This window comes from Lolium rigidum, chromosome 6 (assembly GCF_022539505.1).
Source record: "Lolium rigidum isolate FL_2022 chromosome 6, APGP_CSIRO_Lrig_0.1, whole genome shotgun sequence".
Taxonomy (NCBI): domain Eukaryota; kingdom Viridiplantae; phylum Streptophyta; class Magnoliopsida; order Poales; family Poaceae; genus Lolium; species Lolium rigidum.
In genome coordinates, this window is record NC_061513.1 from 213,989,792 (window position 1) to 214,005,874 (window position 16,083).

The following is a 16,083-nucleotide window of genomic DNA, read 5'->3' on the forward strand; positions in this document are numbered from 1 at the left end:
GGATCACCCAAGGTTTATCGAACTCAGGGAGGTAGAGGTCAAAGATATCCCTCTCAAGCAATCCTGCAACTAAGATACAAGAAGTCTCTTGTCTCCCCAACACAACCAATACACTTGTCAGATGTATAGGTGCACTAGTTCGGCGAAGAGATAGTAAACTGCAAGTGATATGGATGAATATGAGTGATAATAACAATCTGAAATAAAGATGGTAGTAAGTACACATGCAGTAAAATAGTAAGTAAACAGTGATTCGATGTTTGAAAACAAGGCCCAGGGATCATACTTTCACGAGTGGTAACTCTCAACAATGATATCATAAATGAATATAAATATAAGCACTTCACTATGCTACTCTAAACTACTCTCCGGTTGGATAACGAACACTAATTCACCGTGTAGGGCTGCAAAAGCAAACCTTAAAAATCTATTCCCAAGTACTAATGAACACCCCACGCTGTCATTTTGAGCATTCATAGGAGGTACTAACACACCACAATTTCATAGAGACATCCAACTCAAATCATAATTCAGTGAACAACTATTCTGTGAAATATAGCCTAAGAGACCCACACGGTGCACACACCGTCACCTTTACACACGTGGGACAAGGAGTCTCCGGAGGTCGCATAAGTAAAATCCACTTGAATAGCATAACGACATCTAGATTACAAAGCTTATGATCACATAAATATCGCACCATGGGAGCGAGAGATAAACCACATAGCTACCGGTAGATCCCTCAGCCCCGGGGGGGGGGGGGAACTACTCACTCCTCATCGTAGGAGTCAGCAACGGCGATGGAGATGGTGGTGGAGTCGATGGAGATGGCTCTGGGGACAATTCTATGTCCTGACAGCGTGCTGGGACAGAGACTTCTGTCCCCCAGATCTTGTCTGCGACGGCGGCGGAGCTACAGAACTTTTCGTGGATGGAGGCTTGTATATCCAGGGTTTTCCGGAGAAAATGTATAAATAGGCGGAGGATTTAGGTCGGTGGGGTGCCTAGTGGCCCCACACCTACCCTAGGCGCGGCCCAGGTCTAGGCCGCGCCTAGGGGTGGTTTGGGCATTCTGCTGCGCCTCTTCGACCCCCCCTTCGGACTTCGTCTTCGTTTTGGTAAAATATTGACTTCGGATTTTGTTTCGTCCAATTCCGAGAATATTTCATGTACAACTTTTTTGAAATACAAAAACATCACAAAATAGGGAACTGGCACTGTGGCATCTTGTTAATAGGTTAGTGCCGAAAATCATGTAAAATTGCAACGAAGTCTAAGCAAAACATATATGAATTGGTGTAAAACAAACATGGAGCATCAAAAATTATAGATATGTTTAAGACGTATCAGCGGTGCAAGGAGAGGTGGTAAAACCCTAGCTTGTGTATTAGATATATTTTTGCAGTAGCCGGGCAAGAGATTATGTTGGCTCAAGAAACCCTTGGAAACGTGGGCCACACCCACATCGCACCCATGTTTCGAGTCGGTTACAGATAGCCCACGGTCCGGGAGCGACCCGAACCGACTAACTGCGACGCGTACGTCTAGGACTCTGTTCGTTTTCCTGAACTGCAAAGAAAGGAAAGTCTCGGCTCGAGGCTCAATACACTCACCACGAGCGCAGCGCGCGTGTCGTGTCTTGTCGTGTCGTGACGAGCGAGTGAGGAGGAGGAGGAGCGCATGTGTACCACTCCTCTTCTCACTCATTTACTAGTGGTGGAACAACCCACCTTATAAGGTGGTCTAACTTCGTCTCAACTTTTCATGTGGGACTAAACTTCCCACCTCTTCCCACTCCCTAGTGAGCTGCCACCAACTTGGGCTCAAACTCACATGGGTTGCCACAATGTGGGCATTGAGATTTATAGGGAAATCTGAAATCTAATTTGGGCCACTTCATATCGGCCCAATATTTCAACACCCCCCACCAGATCTCAAATGCACATTTAGAGATTTACCAATACTCGTTGCTTGTTTATATACCAATATTTCAGCAGAGACTGTTAAGTTGAATTTCCGCCTATAACCTTAAGCTACATCTATTCACACTTGAACAATGGACTAAACCTTCAATTGCAAGTTTTGCGTGAACATGTTTTACTGAAAGTCATAACCAGTACATGGCTGCATGTAGCCTACTTCCTCAACATTAGAATTGGTGATACGTTTGCAATTGGTGTAAACAAAACATATAGCAATTGGTGTAAACAAGCATGGAGCATCACAAATTATAGATACGTTTGCAACGTATCAACATCCCCAAGCTTAACTCTTGCTCGTCCTCAAGTAGGTAAGTGATAACAAAATAATTTTTGAGGTGACATGAAGCCAACACAATCATGATCAAGTTATTGTAAAATCATTGTAAGCTAGAATCAAAGTACTCTAAACGTAGGCATGATAGATATAGTTCTAACAATAGAACTTAGCAACTATGTTATAACATGAGAAGTAACTCAACAAAGGATTATGAATAATTGTACATTGAAAGCAATTGTTTGTTTATGAGCATAGAGAAAACATAGCAAAGTGGTACTCAACATGTCCCATATGGACTAGCAAAACATAAATGTTAGGACACCTTTAAAGTTCAAAGAGTGACTAGATATAAGTAATTTAAGAACAAGCAATAGCATAATCATGAATCAATCAATAATAGTTTTGAGACTATGCACATTGCACTAAGAATGACAACTATGCTTTTTTAATTGGTGCATAAAGCAAGAAAATGAAGACTCAACATAAAAGTAAAAGAAAGACCCTGCGTAGAGGGAAGCAAGATTACTCATGTGCTAGAGCATTTTATTTTAAATGCAATAGGACTGTTGAAAATATTTTTTTTGAGAGGTATGCATGTATATGTCAATGAATATCATCAAACAATCTATTATCCTTTCATATAGTGACCTCAAGAGCGGCTCCCATGTAGTTCTCCATTGCACACCATTATTTAGGATCTCTCCAGTACATAATGTGCGGAGTATTATTTGTTTATTTGTTCATTTTATAGTTTATTTGGGATGGGCACCCAGTTGCCTTGTTATTTTTGCAATATTAAGGACTTATCACATTATTCATGCTTAGTCGAGGTGTGAAGTCATGAAAATATAATAAACCATTCAATACTTCCTCATGAGATAAAACAAAACAAAAAAACAAGTAATAATGTTTGAAGGTTTAAAGGTAGCACACAAGCAATTCACTTTGAAGTGGGGGTGAAATATCACATATAGGCATGTATGGTGGACACAATTGGCAACTTTGATTTTTGGTGGTTGGATGCACGAGTGATACGTCCCAAACATATCTATAATTTTTGATGCTCCATGCTTATTTTGTTACAATTCTTATATGTTTTATGTGTACTTTTCCACATATTTTTAGCATTTTCTGGACTAACCTATTAATGCAGTGCCACAGTGCCAATTCCTGTTTTCTGCTGTTTTTGTGTTTCAGAAAAGTTTACATGAAAGTTTCTCGGAATTGGACGAAACAAAAGCCCAGAGTCTTATTTTTCTGGGACGAAGACGGAGCCAGAAGGACACGCGCATGAGAGCTGCCATGTGGCAGTACATAGGGCAGGCGTGGCCCCACCCTTGGTCGCGCCTGGCCCATGTACTGGCGCCTCGTCGCCTCGTTTTCTCCGCCCTTCCGCCTATTTATTCCTCGTATCGGGAAAACCCCAGGGACCCGAGCCTCCATCCACGAAAAGTTCCGACGCCACCATCAACCGAAACCCTAGTTCGGGAGGGTTCTGCAGTCCATCCCGGCACCCTGCCGGAGAGGGAAATCACCACCGGAGGCCTCTACATCACCATGTATTCGTGTGAGGTGATGCGTGAGTAGGCCTCCACGGGACCATGGGTCCATAGCAGTAGCTAGATGGTTGTCCTCTCCTTGTTCTGCTTCCTGTATAGATCTTGTGAGCTGCCTAACATGATCAAGATCATCTATTTGTAATTGCTACATGTTGGTTTGATGTGGATCCGATTTATAGAGAGATTTCTTTGGTTGAGATTATGTATTATGTTATTATGATCTTGCATGCTCTCCGTTTCTAGTAGATGCTCTGGCCAAGTAGATGCTAGCGACTCTAAGAGGGAGTATTTATGCTCGATAGTGGGTTCATGCCTCTATTTAACCATGGGAAGTGACCTTGTTCTCTACGGTTGTACATGTGTTGTTGCTACTAGGGAGAAAACATCGGTGTTCTATTCAAGGGTAGTTTCATAGTTTACTTTACACACATTGCTTAAAGCGATAGTCCGTTGCTTGCAACTTAATACTGGAGGGTGTCGCGGAGGCAATCCTGAAGGTGGATTATTAGTCATATATGCAATTGGATTACGGTCTATGTATATTGTTGTAATGCCCGCATAGTTTCATAGCATGTATTCTGCACCAACCATTAGCGTAGAATCTCTGTTTGTCAATTGCCCATCTGTAGTTTGTTTACCCAGCATATTTATTTTATTGGGGAGGCGCCTCTAGTGAACTGTGGACCCCGGTCCTTCTTCTTTTAATTGCAATCTTCTACAGCATTTTCCTGTTCTGTTCTCTGCAAACAATTCTTCTTCCACACGGTTCGTTTAATCCGTTGTTTTCAGCAAAACTAGCGAGCTTGACAACCTCGCCGAAAATTGGGGACAAAGTACTTGGTTGTTTGTGTGCAGGTCTCCATGTTGCTGCTGACTCCGGCAGTGCACCCTGCCACGAGTTGGTTCGTAACACCTCGGGAGAGAACGTGTTGCTCCTACTGGTCGATAAATCTTGGTTTCTTACTGAGGGAAAACTTCCTGTTGTGCTCATCATACCTTCCTCTTGGGGTTCCACTCAACGTTGCGCATAAATTCTCCTTCATCAACTCCGCGCTCAGCAAAGACTTTTTCTGGCGCCGTTGCCGGGGAGAAAAGCATCTCTTCTGTGAGGCGAGTCTCTCACTCTCAACTCTTTTACTTTGTTATTGTTTTTCTTGCATATTTTATTTTTATCGTGTTTGCATTTTATATCGAAAATCCAAAAAAAATAGTATAGTTTCTATTTGTGTTGTTTAATTTACTTTGCAAAATGAATGTCCCTGAAGTTGAGGTTCGTACTTTTAAGCAACAAGGGGGTGAAAGTTTAAAAGATGCTTGGTATAGAATATGTGATGCTCATCATAGATGTACTAAGAAATATTCTACTATGATTCTTCTTAGGAATTTCTATGTTGGTATTTCTACCTAGAATAGATATATTCTAGATACTCTTATTGTGGTAATTTCCTAGGTGCTCCCCCTTCGGAAGCCTATGTTTTAATTGAAAGTTTAGTAGGAAGTCCTCCCATTAATGTTGCTAAAACTGAGATCACTTTAGAAGAGGTGGTAAAAATACTAGATTCTTTAGAGAAAAGCTTGCCCAATTTACTTTTTGATGCTATCCATACTAATGAGTTAATAGGAGGAATCGATAAAAAAAATTGCTGTTTTGGAGGCTAGCATTGCAAATGATGATAGAACTATAAGAATAGGTAAACTTGAAGAAGCTATGAAAACTTTGAGTTCAACTTTTTCCTCTGTTGGTTTCAAAAAGGAGAGAGCTTTTGTTGGGAAAGAACAAAAATTTATGTATATCCCTAAGGCACCCAAACCAAAAACCCATGATATGTTTAAATTTGATAAAACTTTTAGTGCAACTAAGAGTAAATTGCATGTTGAATCTTCAGAGGTGTCTAAGGTGCTTGATGATACAAATGGTGTTTTGGAAGAAGTAATTGATCTTTATGCTTTACCTCTTGATAATACTTGATTTGCACCCTTTCTGCGCCTAGCTCAAAGGCGTTAAAGAAAAGCGCTTATGGGAGACAACCCATGTTTTATTTATGTTATTTTTACTTTGTTAAGTCTTGGAAGTTATTGCTACTATAATAACCTCTCCTTATCGTTTTTATTTTGTTTTTGTGCCAAGGGTAGCCTCTAATAGAAAGAAAGCAGTGTTTGAGGTATTTGCAATTCTGAAACAGATTATGTGCTGGTCACGAAAATAATTCTTAAAAACCGGAAGAACGTTATTTTGAGCTGAAATTGTTTGTGCTTATGCCCCAGTATGTTAGCTAACTTTCGTTATTTTTTAATTTTCTGATTTGAGCAACAGAACTATTTCTTTAATTTCGATCTCTGCCTGCTGGTCTGTTTGACAGATTTCTGCCATGTTTTGCATTTGTGTCTTATGCTTCGTCTTTTTGAGTTCTTTTGTGAAAAATAGGTTTGGGAAGAAGTAGCTACAGTAGCATATGTTAAAATGATTGTTTGATATGTGCCATTACTGAAGCCTTGCTGGTTTGATATATTTTTATTTGCACTAATGTTGCTAATTAATTGTGCTGAGTTTTGTGTGAAGGAAGTTTTCAAGTGTAGGAAGAGAAGAATGATGCAATAAGATGAAGCATGGACAAGAGCTCAAGCTTGGGAATATCCCCTGGACCCTCCAAGAAATATCCAAGAAGTACAAGCGTCAAAGCTTGGGGATGCCTTGGGCATCCCCTCTTCATCAACAAAAAGCACCAGGTCATTTTTCAACACGCTATATTTTTATTCCTTCATGTGATATGTGTTATCCTTGGAGCGTCTTTATTTTTTGCTGTGTGTATACTTTCAATAAAGTTGGATCCCATCATTCATGTTTACTTCGGAGTGAGACACGCTCCACCCCTTTGCATATTTACTTTGGAGTGAGACACGCTCCACTGTTTTGCATGTTTATTTTGGAGTGAGACACGCTCCACTGTTATGCATTTTGCGTTGGAGAGAGACACGCTCCACTTTTACATTTATTTGAGTTTCAATAGCTCTCTGGACATTTACTTGTTTTTCATATATGAGAGTTGTGTGGTTTCATTTGGTTGGCGTTGGAAGCATGAAAAAAGTTTTATGTGTATGTGATGCAAATGGAAGCATTTTTAGACGGTGGCATAGTTATTTTTGCATATCTTGCTAGATGTTATTCTCATGATGAGCTTGTTAATTATGTTTTGATTATGATTAGTCTCAAATACTGAGAGTGTTTAGTGTGCCATTGAAGGTTTCATGCATTGTTTTTAGCATACAATAGAAAAGCATAATATTGTGATATATATTCTCCTGCAAATGTTTTTATTTGGGTCGACTTGGCACATGTTTTGCAACATGTTATGACTACATTCCAGTCAATTCTTGCCTCTATGATCATTTATTTTGCAACATGTGTATCACTTTATGCTTTGATTAATATATTTTGTCGATGTGCATGATTATGGTCATTATGCTCTCTTAGTTGGTCGCACCCGGTCTTTTTCTAACCTCCATTTGTGTGAGTATTTTATTCATGCATCCAACCACCAAAAACCAAATATTCCAAAGTGTCCACCATATCTACCTATATGTGGTATTTCATTGCCATTCCATAGTAGTTTGCTCATGTGCTACCTTTAAAACATTCAAACAGTTCCTCGTTTTGTGACATTGTGTTTAGCTCATGAGGAAGTAAATTAAAATTGTGGTTGTCGTCTTCCATACTAGTTAGGTAACTCAAAGACTCGCGAGCTTCATCTTGCTTGTCACATAAAAAAATGTATATATAAAAAAAGCTGGTTTGACCACAACTTCCAATAGGAAAAGAAAATAGGAAAATTATAAGAAAAAGGCACTCCTCCATGGTTTGTGATTGCTTGGTCGGCACCCGAGGATTCGGTTAGCCATGGTATGTGTAAGAAAAGGTTGGGAGGAGTGTCACAATTTTATAAGTAGTATAAATGAAAAGAGGCTTGATGCGTGTAGTTGACACGTCCGTTGGGAACCCCAAGAGGAAGGTGTGATGCGCACAGCGGCAAGTTTCCCTCAGTAAGAAACCAAGGTTTAATCGAACCAGTAGGAGTCAAGAAGCACGTTGAAGGTTGATGGCGGCGGGATGTAGTGCGGCGCAACACCGCAGATTCCGGCGCCAACGTGGAACCCGCACAACACAACCAAAGTACTTTGCCCCAACGAAACAAGTGAGGTTGTCAATCTCACCGGCTTGCTGTAACAAAGGATTAACCGTATTGTGTGGAAGATGATTGTTTGCAGAAAACAGTAAAACAAGTATTGCAAGAGATTGTATGCGATGTAAAGAATAGGACCGGGTCCACAGTTCACTAGAGGTGTCTCTCCCATAAGATAAAAGCATGTTGGGTGAACAAATTACAGTCGGGCAATTGACAAATAGAGAGGGCATAACAATGCACATACATGTCATGATAAATATAGTGAGATTTAATTGGGCATTACGACAAAGTACATAGACCGCTATCCAAAGCATGCATCTATGCCTAAAAAGTCCACCTTCAGAGTTATCATCCGAACCCCTTCCAGTATTAAGTTGCAAAACAACGAGACAATTGCATTAAGTATGGTGCGTAATGTAATCAATAACTACATCCTTAGACATAGCATCAATGTTTTATCCCTAGTAGCAACAAAGACATCCACAACCTTAGAACTTTCTGTCACCGTCCCAGATTCAATGGAGGCATGAACCCACTATCGAGCATAAATACTCCCTCTTGGAGTTAAGAGCAAAAACTTGGCCAGAGCCTCTACTAATAACGGAGAGCATGCAAGATCATAAACAACACATAGGTAATAACTTGATAATTAACATAACATAGTATTCTCTATCCATCGGATCCCGACAAACACAACATATAGTATTATAGATAGATGATCTTGATCATGTTAGGCAGCTCACAAGATCCAACAATGAAGCACAATGAGGAGAAGACAACCATCTAGCTACTGCTATGGACCCATAGTCCAGGGGTGAACTACTCACTCATCACTCCGGAGGCGACCATGGCGGTGAAGAGTCCTCCGGGAGATGAATCCCCTCTCCGGCAGGGTGCCGGAGGAGATCTCCAGATTCCCCCGAGATGGGATTGGCGGCGGCGGTGTCTCAGTAAGGTTTTCCGTATCGTGGCTCTCGGTACTGGGGGTTTCGCGACGGAGGCTATTTGTAGGCGGAAGGGCAGGTCAGGGGGCCACACGAGGGGCCCACACTATAGGTCGGCGCGGCCAAGGCCTGGGCCGCGCCGCCCTATGGTTTGGCCACCTCGTGGCCCCACTTCGTCTCCTCTTCGGTCTTCTGGAAGCTTCGTGGCAAAATAGGACCCTGGGCGTTGATTTCGTCCAATTCCGAGAATATTTCTTTACTAGGATTTCTGAAACCAAAAACAGCGAGAAAACAACGAATCGGCACTTCGGCATCTTGTTAATAGGTTAGTTCTAGAAAATGCACGAATATGACATAAAGTGTGCATAAAACATGTAGATATCATCAATAATGTGGCATGGAACACAAGAAATTATCGATACGTCGGAGACGTATCAGCATCCCCAAGCTTAGTTCTGCTCGTCCCGAGCAGGTAAAACGATAACAAAGATAATTTCGGGAGTGACATGCCATCATAACCTTGATCATACTATTTGTAAACATATGTAATGAATGCAGCGATCAAAACAATGGTAATGACATGAGTAAACAAGTGAATCATAAAGCAAAGACTTTTCATGAATAGTACTTCAAGACAAGCATCAATAAGTTTTGCATAAGAGTTAACTCATAAACCAATAATTCAAAGTAAAGGCGTTGAAGCAACCCAAAGGAAGATTAAGTTTCAGCGGTTGCTTTCAACTTGTAACATGTATATCTCATGGATAATTGTCAACATAGAGTAATATAATAAGTGCAATATGCAAGTATGTAGGAATCAATGCACAGTTCACACAAGTGTTTGCTTCTTGAGGTAGAGAGAGATAGGTGAACTGACTCAACATAAAAGTAAAAAGAATGGTCCTTCAAAGAGGAAAGCATCGATTGCTATATTTGTGCTAGAGCTTTTATTTTGAAAACATGAAACAATTTTGTCAACGGTAGTAATAAAGCATATGAGTTATGTAAATTATATCTTACAAGTTGCAAGCCTCATGCATAGTATACTAATAGTGCCCACACCTTGTCCTAGTTAGCTTGGACTACCGGATCATCGCAATACACATGTTTTAACCAAGTGTCACAATGGGGTACCTCCATGCCGCCTGTACAAAGGTCTAAGGAGAAAGCTCGCATTTTGGATTTCTCGCTTTTGATTATTCTCAACTTAGACATCCATACCGGGACAACATGGACAACAGATAATGGACTCCTCTTTAATGCATAAGCATGTGGCAACAATTATTATTCTCATATGAGATTGAGGATATATGTCCAAAACTGAAACTTTCACCATGAATCATGGCTTTAGTTAGCGGCCCATTGTTCTTCTCTAACAATATGTATGCTCCAACCATTAAGGTGGTAGATCTCTCTTACTTCAGACAAGACGGACATGCATAGCAACTCACATGATATTCAACAAAGAATAGTTGATGGCGTCCCCGTAAACATGGTTATCGCACAACAAGCAACTTAATAAGAGATAAAGTGCATAAGTACATATTCAATACCACAATAGTTTTTAAGCTATTTGTCCCATGAGCTATATATTGTAAAGGTGAATGATGGAATTTTAAAGGTAGCACTCAAGCAATTTACTTTGGAATGGCGGAGAAATACCATGTAGTAGGTAGATATGGTGGACACAAATGGCATAGTGGTTGGCTCAAGGATTTTGGATGCATGAGAAGTATTCCCTCTCGATACAAGGTTTAGGCTAGCAAGGCTATTTGAAACAAACACAAGGATGAACCGGTGCAGCAAAACTCACATAAAAGACATATTGTAAACATTATAAGAATCTACACCGTCTTCCTTGTTGTTCAAAACTCAATACTAGAAATTATCTAGACTTTAGAGAAACCAAATATGCAAACCAAATTAGCAAGCTCTAGGTGTTTCTTCATTAATGGGTGCAAAGTATATGAGGCATGAGCTTAAACATGAGCACAACAATTGCCAAGTATCAAATTATTCAAGACATTTTAGAATTACTACATGTAGCATTTTCCAATTCCAACCATATAACAATTTAACGAAGAAGAAACTTCGCCATGAATACTATGAGTAAAGCCTAAGGACATACTTGTCCATATGCAACAGCGGAGCGTGTCTCTCTCCCATATAGTGAATGCTAGGATCCATTTATTCAAACAAAACAAAAAACAAAAACAAACCGACGCTCCAAGCAAAGCACATAAGATGTGACGAAATAAAAATATAGTTTCAGGGGAGGAACCTGATAATGTTGTCGATGAAGAAAGGGATGCCTTGGGCATCCCCAAGCTTAGATGCTTGATTCTTCTTAGAATATGCAGGGGTGAACCACCGGGGCATCCCCAAGCTTAGAGCTTTCACTCTCCTTGATCATATTGCATCATACTCCTCTCTTGATCCTTGAAAACTTCCTCCACACCAAACTCGAAACAACTCATTAGAGGTTAGTGGACAATAAAAATTAACATGTTCAGAGGTGACACAATCATTCTTAACACTTCTGGACATTGCATAAAGCTACTGGACATTAATGGATCAAAGAAATTCATCCAACATAGCAAAAGAGGCAATGCGAAATAAAAGGCAGAATCTGTCAAAACAGTAACAGTTCGTAAAGACGAATTTTAAAATGGCACCAGACTTGCTCAAATGAAAATGCCCAAATTGAATGAAAGTTGCGTACATATCTGAGGATCACGCACGTAAATTGGCTTAATTTTCTGAGCTACCTACAGGGAGGCAGGTCGAAATTCGTGACAGCAAAGAAATCTGAAACTGCGAAGTAATCCAAATCTAGTATGAACTTTACTATCAAAGACTTTACTTGGCACAACAAAACACAAAACTAAGATAAGGAGAGGTTGCTACAGTAGTAAACAACTTCCAAGACTCAAATATAAAACAAAAATACTGTAGTAAAAACATGGGTTGTCTCCCATAAGCGCTTTCTTTAACGCCTTTCAGCTAGGCGCGTAAAGTGTAAATCAAGTATTATCGAGAGACGAAGCATCAACATTATTTTCACAATTTATCCCATTGGGTACCTTAGATGCTCCCTTATCTATAGTGGTTTTAAGAGCTTTATCGATTTTGGGCCTGTAATAGCTTTTTGGTTTAGCCCCTTTAGAGATATACATGAACCTTTGCTCCTTTCCCACATAAGCTTTCTCTCTAAACTTTATAGATAAAAAGGTTGAACCCAATGTTCCCATAGCCTCTTCTAGTTCACTAATCCTTTGGGTTTGATTATCATGAATAGCACAAGATTCTAAGATGGCGATTCTCTCATTAATTCCACCTAGAGATTTATCAAGTTTATCAGTGCTACCAAGTAATGCTTTCAAAATAGTATCAATAATTGGAAGGTTTTGCTCTATGGTTTCCAATTTTTTCATAACATCCTCAAGAGAGGTTTCAATTTTAGTTTCATTAACAGGTGGTGTTCCAAATAAACTCTCAATAATGCAACTAGCTTCTAAAGCGGGAGCGCCTAGGAAGTTACCTCCCGCGAGACAATCAAGAACATATCTATTCCAACTAGAGATACCAACATAAAAATTCCCGAGCAGGATAGTGGTGGAGTGTTTCTTAGTGCACCTACTATGAGCATCACTAATTCTATACCAAGCATCTTTTAAACATTCTCCCCCTTGTTGCTTAAACGAACGAACTTCAACTTCAGGATTACTCATTTTAGCATTAGTAAATAAAGCAAACTAGATAAAATAAATGCAAGTAACTAATTTTTTTGTGTGTTTTTGATATAGAGTGCAAGACAAGTAAATAAAGTAAAGCTAGCAACTAATTTTTTTGTGTTTTGATATAATGCAGCAAACAAAGTAGTAAATAAAATAAAGCAAGACAAAAACAAAGTAAAGAGATTGGGAAGTGGAGACTCCCCTTGCAGCGTGTCTTGATCTCCCCGGCAACGGCGCCGTAAATTTGCTTGATGCGTGTAGTTGACACGTCCGTTGGGAACCCCAAGAGGAAGGTGTGATGCGCACAGCGGCAAGTTTCCTCAGTAAGAAACCAAGGTTTAATCAAACCAAGTAGGAGTCAAGAAGCACGTTGAAGGTTGATGGCGGCGGGATGTAGTGCGGCGCAACACCGCAGATTCCGGCGCCAATGTGGAACCCGCACAACACAACCAAAGTACTTTGCCCCAACGAAACAGTTGAGGTTGTCAATCTCACCGGCTTGTTGTAACAAAGGATTAACCGTATTGTGTGGAAGATGATTGTTTGCGTGAAAACAAGTAAAACAAGTATTGCAAGAGATTGTATGCGATGTAAAGAATAGGACCGGGGTCCACAGTTCACTAGAGGTGTCTCTCCCATAAGATAAAAGCATGTTGGGTGAACAAATTACAGTCGGGCAATTGACAAATAGAGAGGGCATAACAATGCACATACATGTCATGATAAATATAGTGAGATTTAATTGGGCATTACGACAAAGTACATAGACCGCTATCCAAGCATGCATCTATGCCTAAAAAGTCCACCTTCAGAGTTATCATCCGAACCCCTTCCGCATTAAGTTGCAAAACAACATGACAATTGCATTAAGTATGGTGCGTAATGTAATCAATAACTACATCCTTAGACATAGCATCAATGTTTTATCCCTAGTAGCAACAAGCACATCCACAACCTTAGAACTTTCTCGTCATCATCATCGTCCCGCATTCAATGGAGGCATGAACCCACTATCGAGCATAAATACTCCCTCTTGGAGTTAAGAGCAAAAACTTGGCCGAGCCTCTACTAATAACGGAGAGCATGCAAGATCATAAACAACACATAGGTAATAACTTGATAATTAACATAACATAGTATTCTCTATCCATCGGATCCCGACAAACACAACATATAGTATTACGGATAGATGATCTTGATCATGTTAGGCAGCTCACAAGATCCAACAATGAAGCACAATGAGGAGAAGAAAACCATCTAGCTACTGCTATGGACCCATAGTCCAGGGTGAACTACTCACTCATCACTCCGGAGGCGACCATGGCGGTGAAGAGTCCTCCGGGAGATGAATCCCCTCTCCGGCAGGGTGCCGGAGGAGATCTCCGGATTCCCCGAGATGGGATTGGCGGCGGCGGTGTCTCGCAAGGTTTTCCGTATCGTGGCTCTCGGTACCGGGGGTTTCGCGACGGAGGCTATTTGTAGGCGGAAGGGCAGGTCGGGGGCCACACGAGGGGCCCACACTATAGGTCGGCGCGGCCAAGGCCCGGGCCGCGCCGCCCTATGGTTTGGCCACCTCGTGGCCCCACTTCGTCTCCTCTTCGGTCTTCCGGAAGCTTCGTGGCAAAATAGGACCCCGGGCGTTGATTTCGTCCAATTCCGAGAATATTTCTTTACTAGGATTTCGAAACCAAAAACAGCATAGAAACAAGCAATCGGCACTTCGGCATCTTGTTAATAGGTTAGTTCCGTAAAATGCACGAATATGACATAAAGTGTGCATAAAACATGTAGATATCATCAATAATGTGGCATGGAACACAAAAAATTATCGATACGTCAGAGACGTATCAAGGCTTCGCCCAAATATTTCGGAACCGCTCTCAAACTTGCTTAGTATGGAAGATGAAAATAACTCTTTTTACTACTCGTTGACATGAACAACCACCTCTCAAAAGTGCATTTTATATTCTTGTTGTTTCAATAAAAAGATCTAGCGCATGGGTGATATTACTTGCCTCTCAAAGAGAGACCTTCTTTTACTTTTATGTTGAGTCTCCACTTTGTAGTTTATGCACCACTTATCAGAGCATAGTTGTCATTCTTAGTTTTATGTGCATGGTCCCAAGATTTTATTGATTGATTCATAATTATGGTATTGCTTGTTCAAACTTTTTGTTTCTAGTCATCCTTATAATTTTTTAAAGGTGTCCAAGCATTTATGTTTTGCTTCCACTTATGGGACAATCTGAGTACCACTTTATTATGTATCTATGCTATGCTCTTGACAATCACTTTGATTTCCATGCACGTTATACATTTTCTTTTGTTTGATTACTATTCATGTTTTAGCATGGTTATTAAGTTTCATTGTTTGATTATATCTATCATGCTTATGTTAGGATTCTATGATTCCAGCTATGTTTGCTTTTACACTTAGATTGCTCAAAGTAATGTGACGGCATGTCACCTCAAAAATTATTTGTTTGTTATCACTTCTTAGCATTTTCTCGGGACTAAACTATTAACGCTTGGGGATGTTCATACGTCCCAAACATATCTATAATTTTTGATGCTCCATGCTTATTTGGTTACAATTCTTATATGTTTTATGTTCACTTTTTCACACTTTTTAGCATTTTCTGGGACTAACCTATTAACGCAACAAGCCAGCAGTGCTAGTTCTGGTTTCTGATGTTTTTGTGTTTCAGTAAAAGTTGTACATGAAATTTTCTCGGAATTGCATGAAAAAAAGCCCGTAGTCTTATTTTTCCGGGACGAAGACGGAGCCGTAAGGACATGCGCATGAGAGCTGCCACCCGGCGAGTACATAGGGCAGGCGCGACCCCACCCTTGGCCGCGCCTGGCCCATGTACTGGCGCCTCGTCGCCTCGTTTGCTCCACCCTTCCGTCTATTTATTCCTCGTATCGGGAAAACCCCAGGGACCCGAGCCTCCATCAACGAAAAGTTCCGCCGCCGCCGTCAACCGAAACCCTAGTTCCGGAGGGTTCTGCAGTCCATCCCGGCACCCTGCCGGAGAGGTAAATCACCGCCGGAGGCCTCTACATCGCCATGTCTTCATCCGAGGTGATGCGTGAGTAGTCCTCCACGGGACCATGGGTCCAAAGCAGTAGCTAGATGGTTGTCCTTTCCTTGTTGTGCTTCATGTATAGATCTTGTGAGCTGCTGCTGTTGGCGTGGTAGTTAACACACGTCCGTTGGGAACCCCAAGAGGAAGGTGTGATGCGTACAGCAGCGAGTTTTCCCTAAGTATGAAACCAAGGTTATCGAACCAAGTAGGGAGTCAAGGAACACGTGAAGGTTGTTGGTGACGGAGTGTAGTGCGGCGCAACACCAGGGATTTCGGCGCCAACGTGGAACCTGCACAACACAATCAAAGTACTT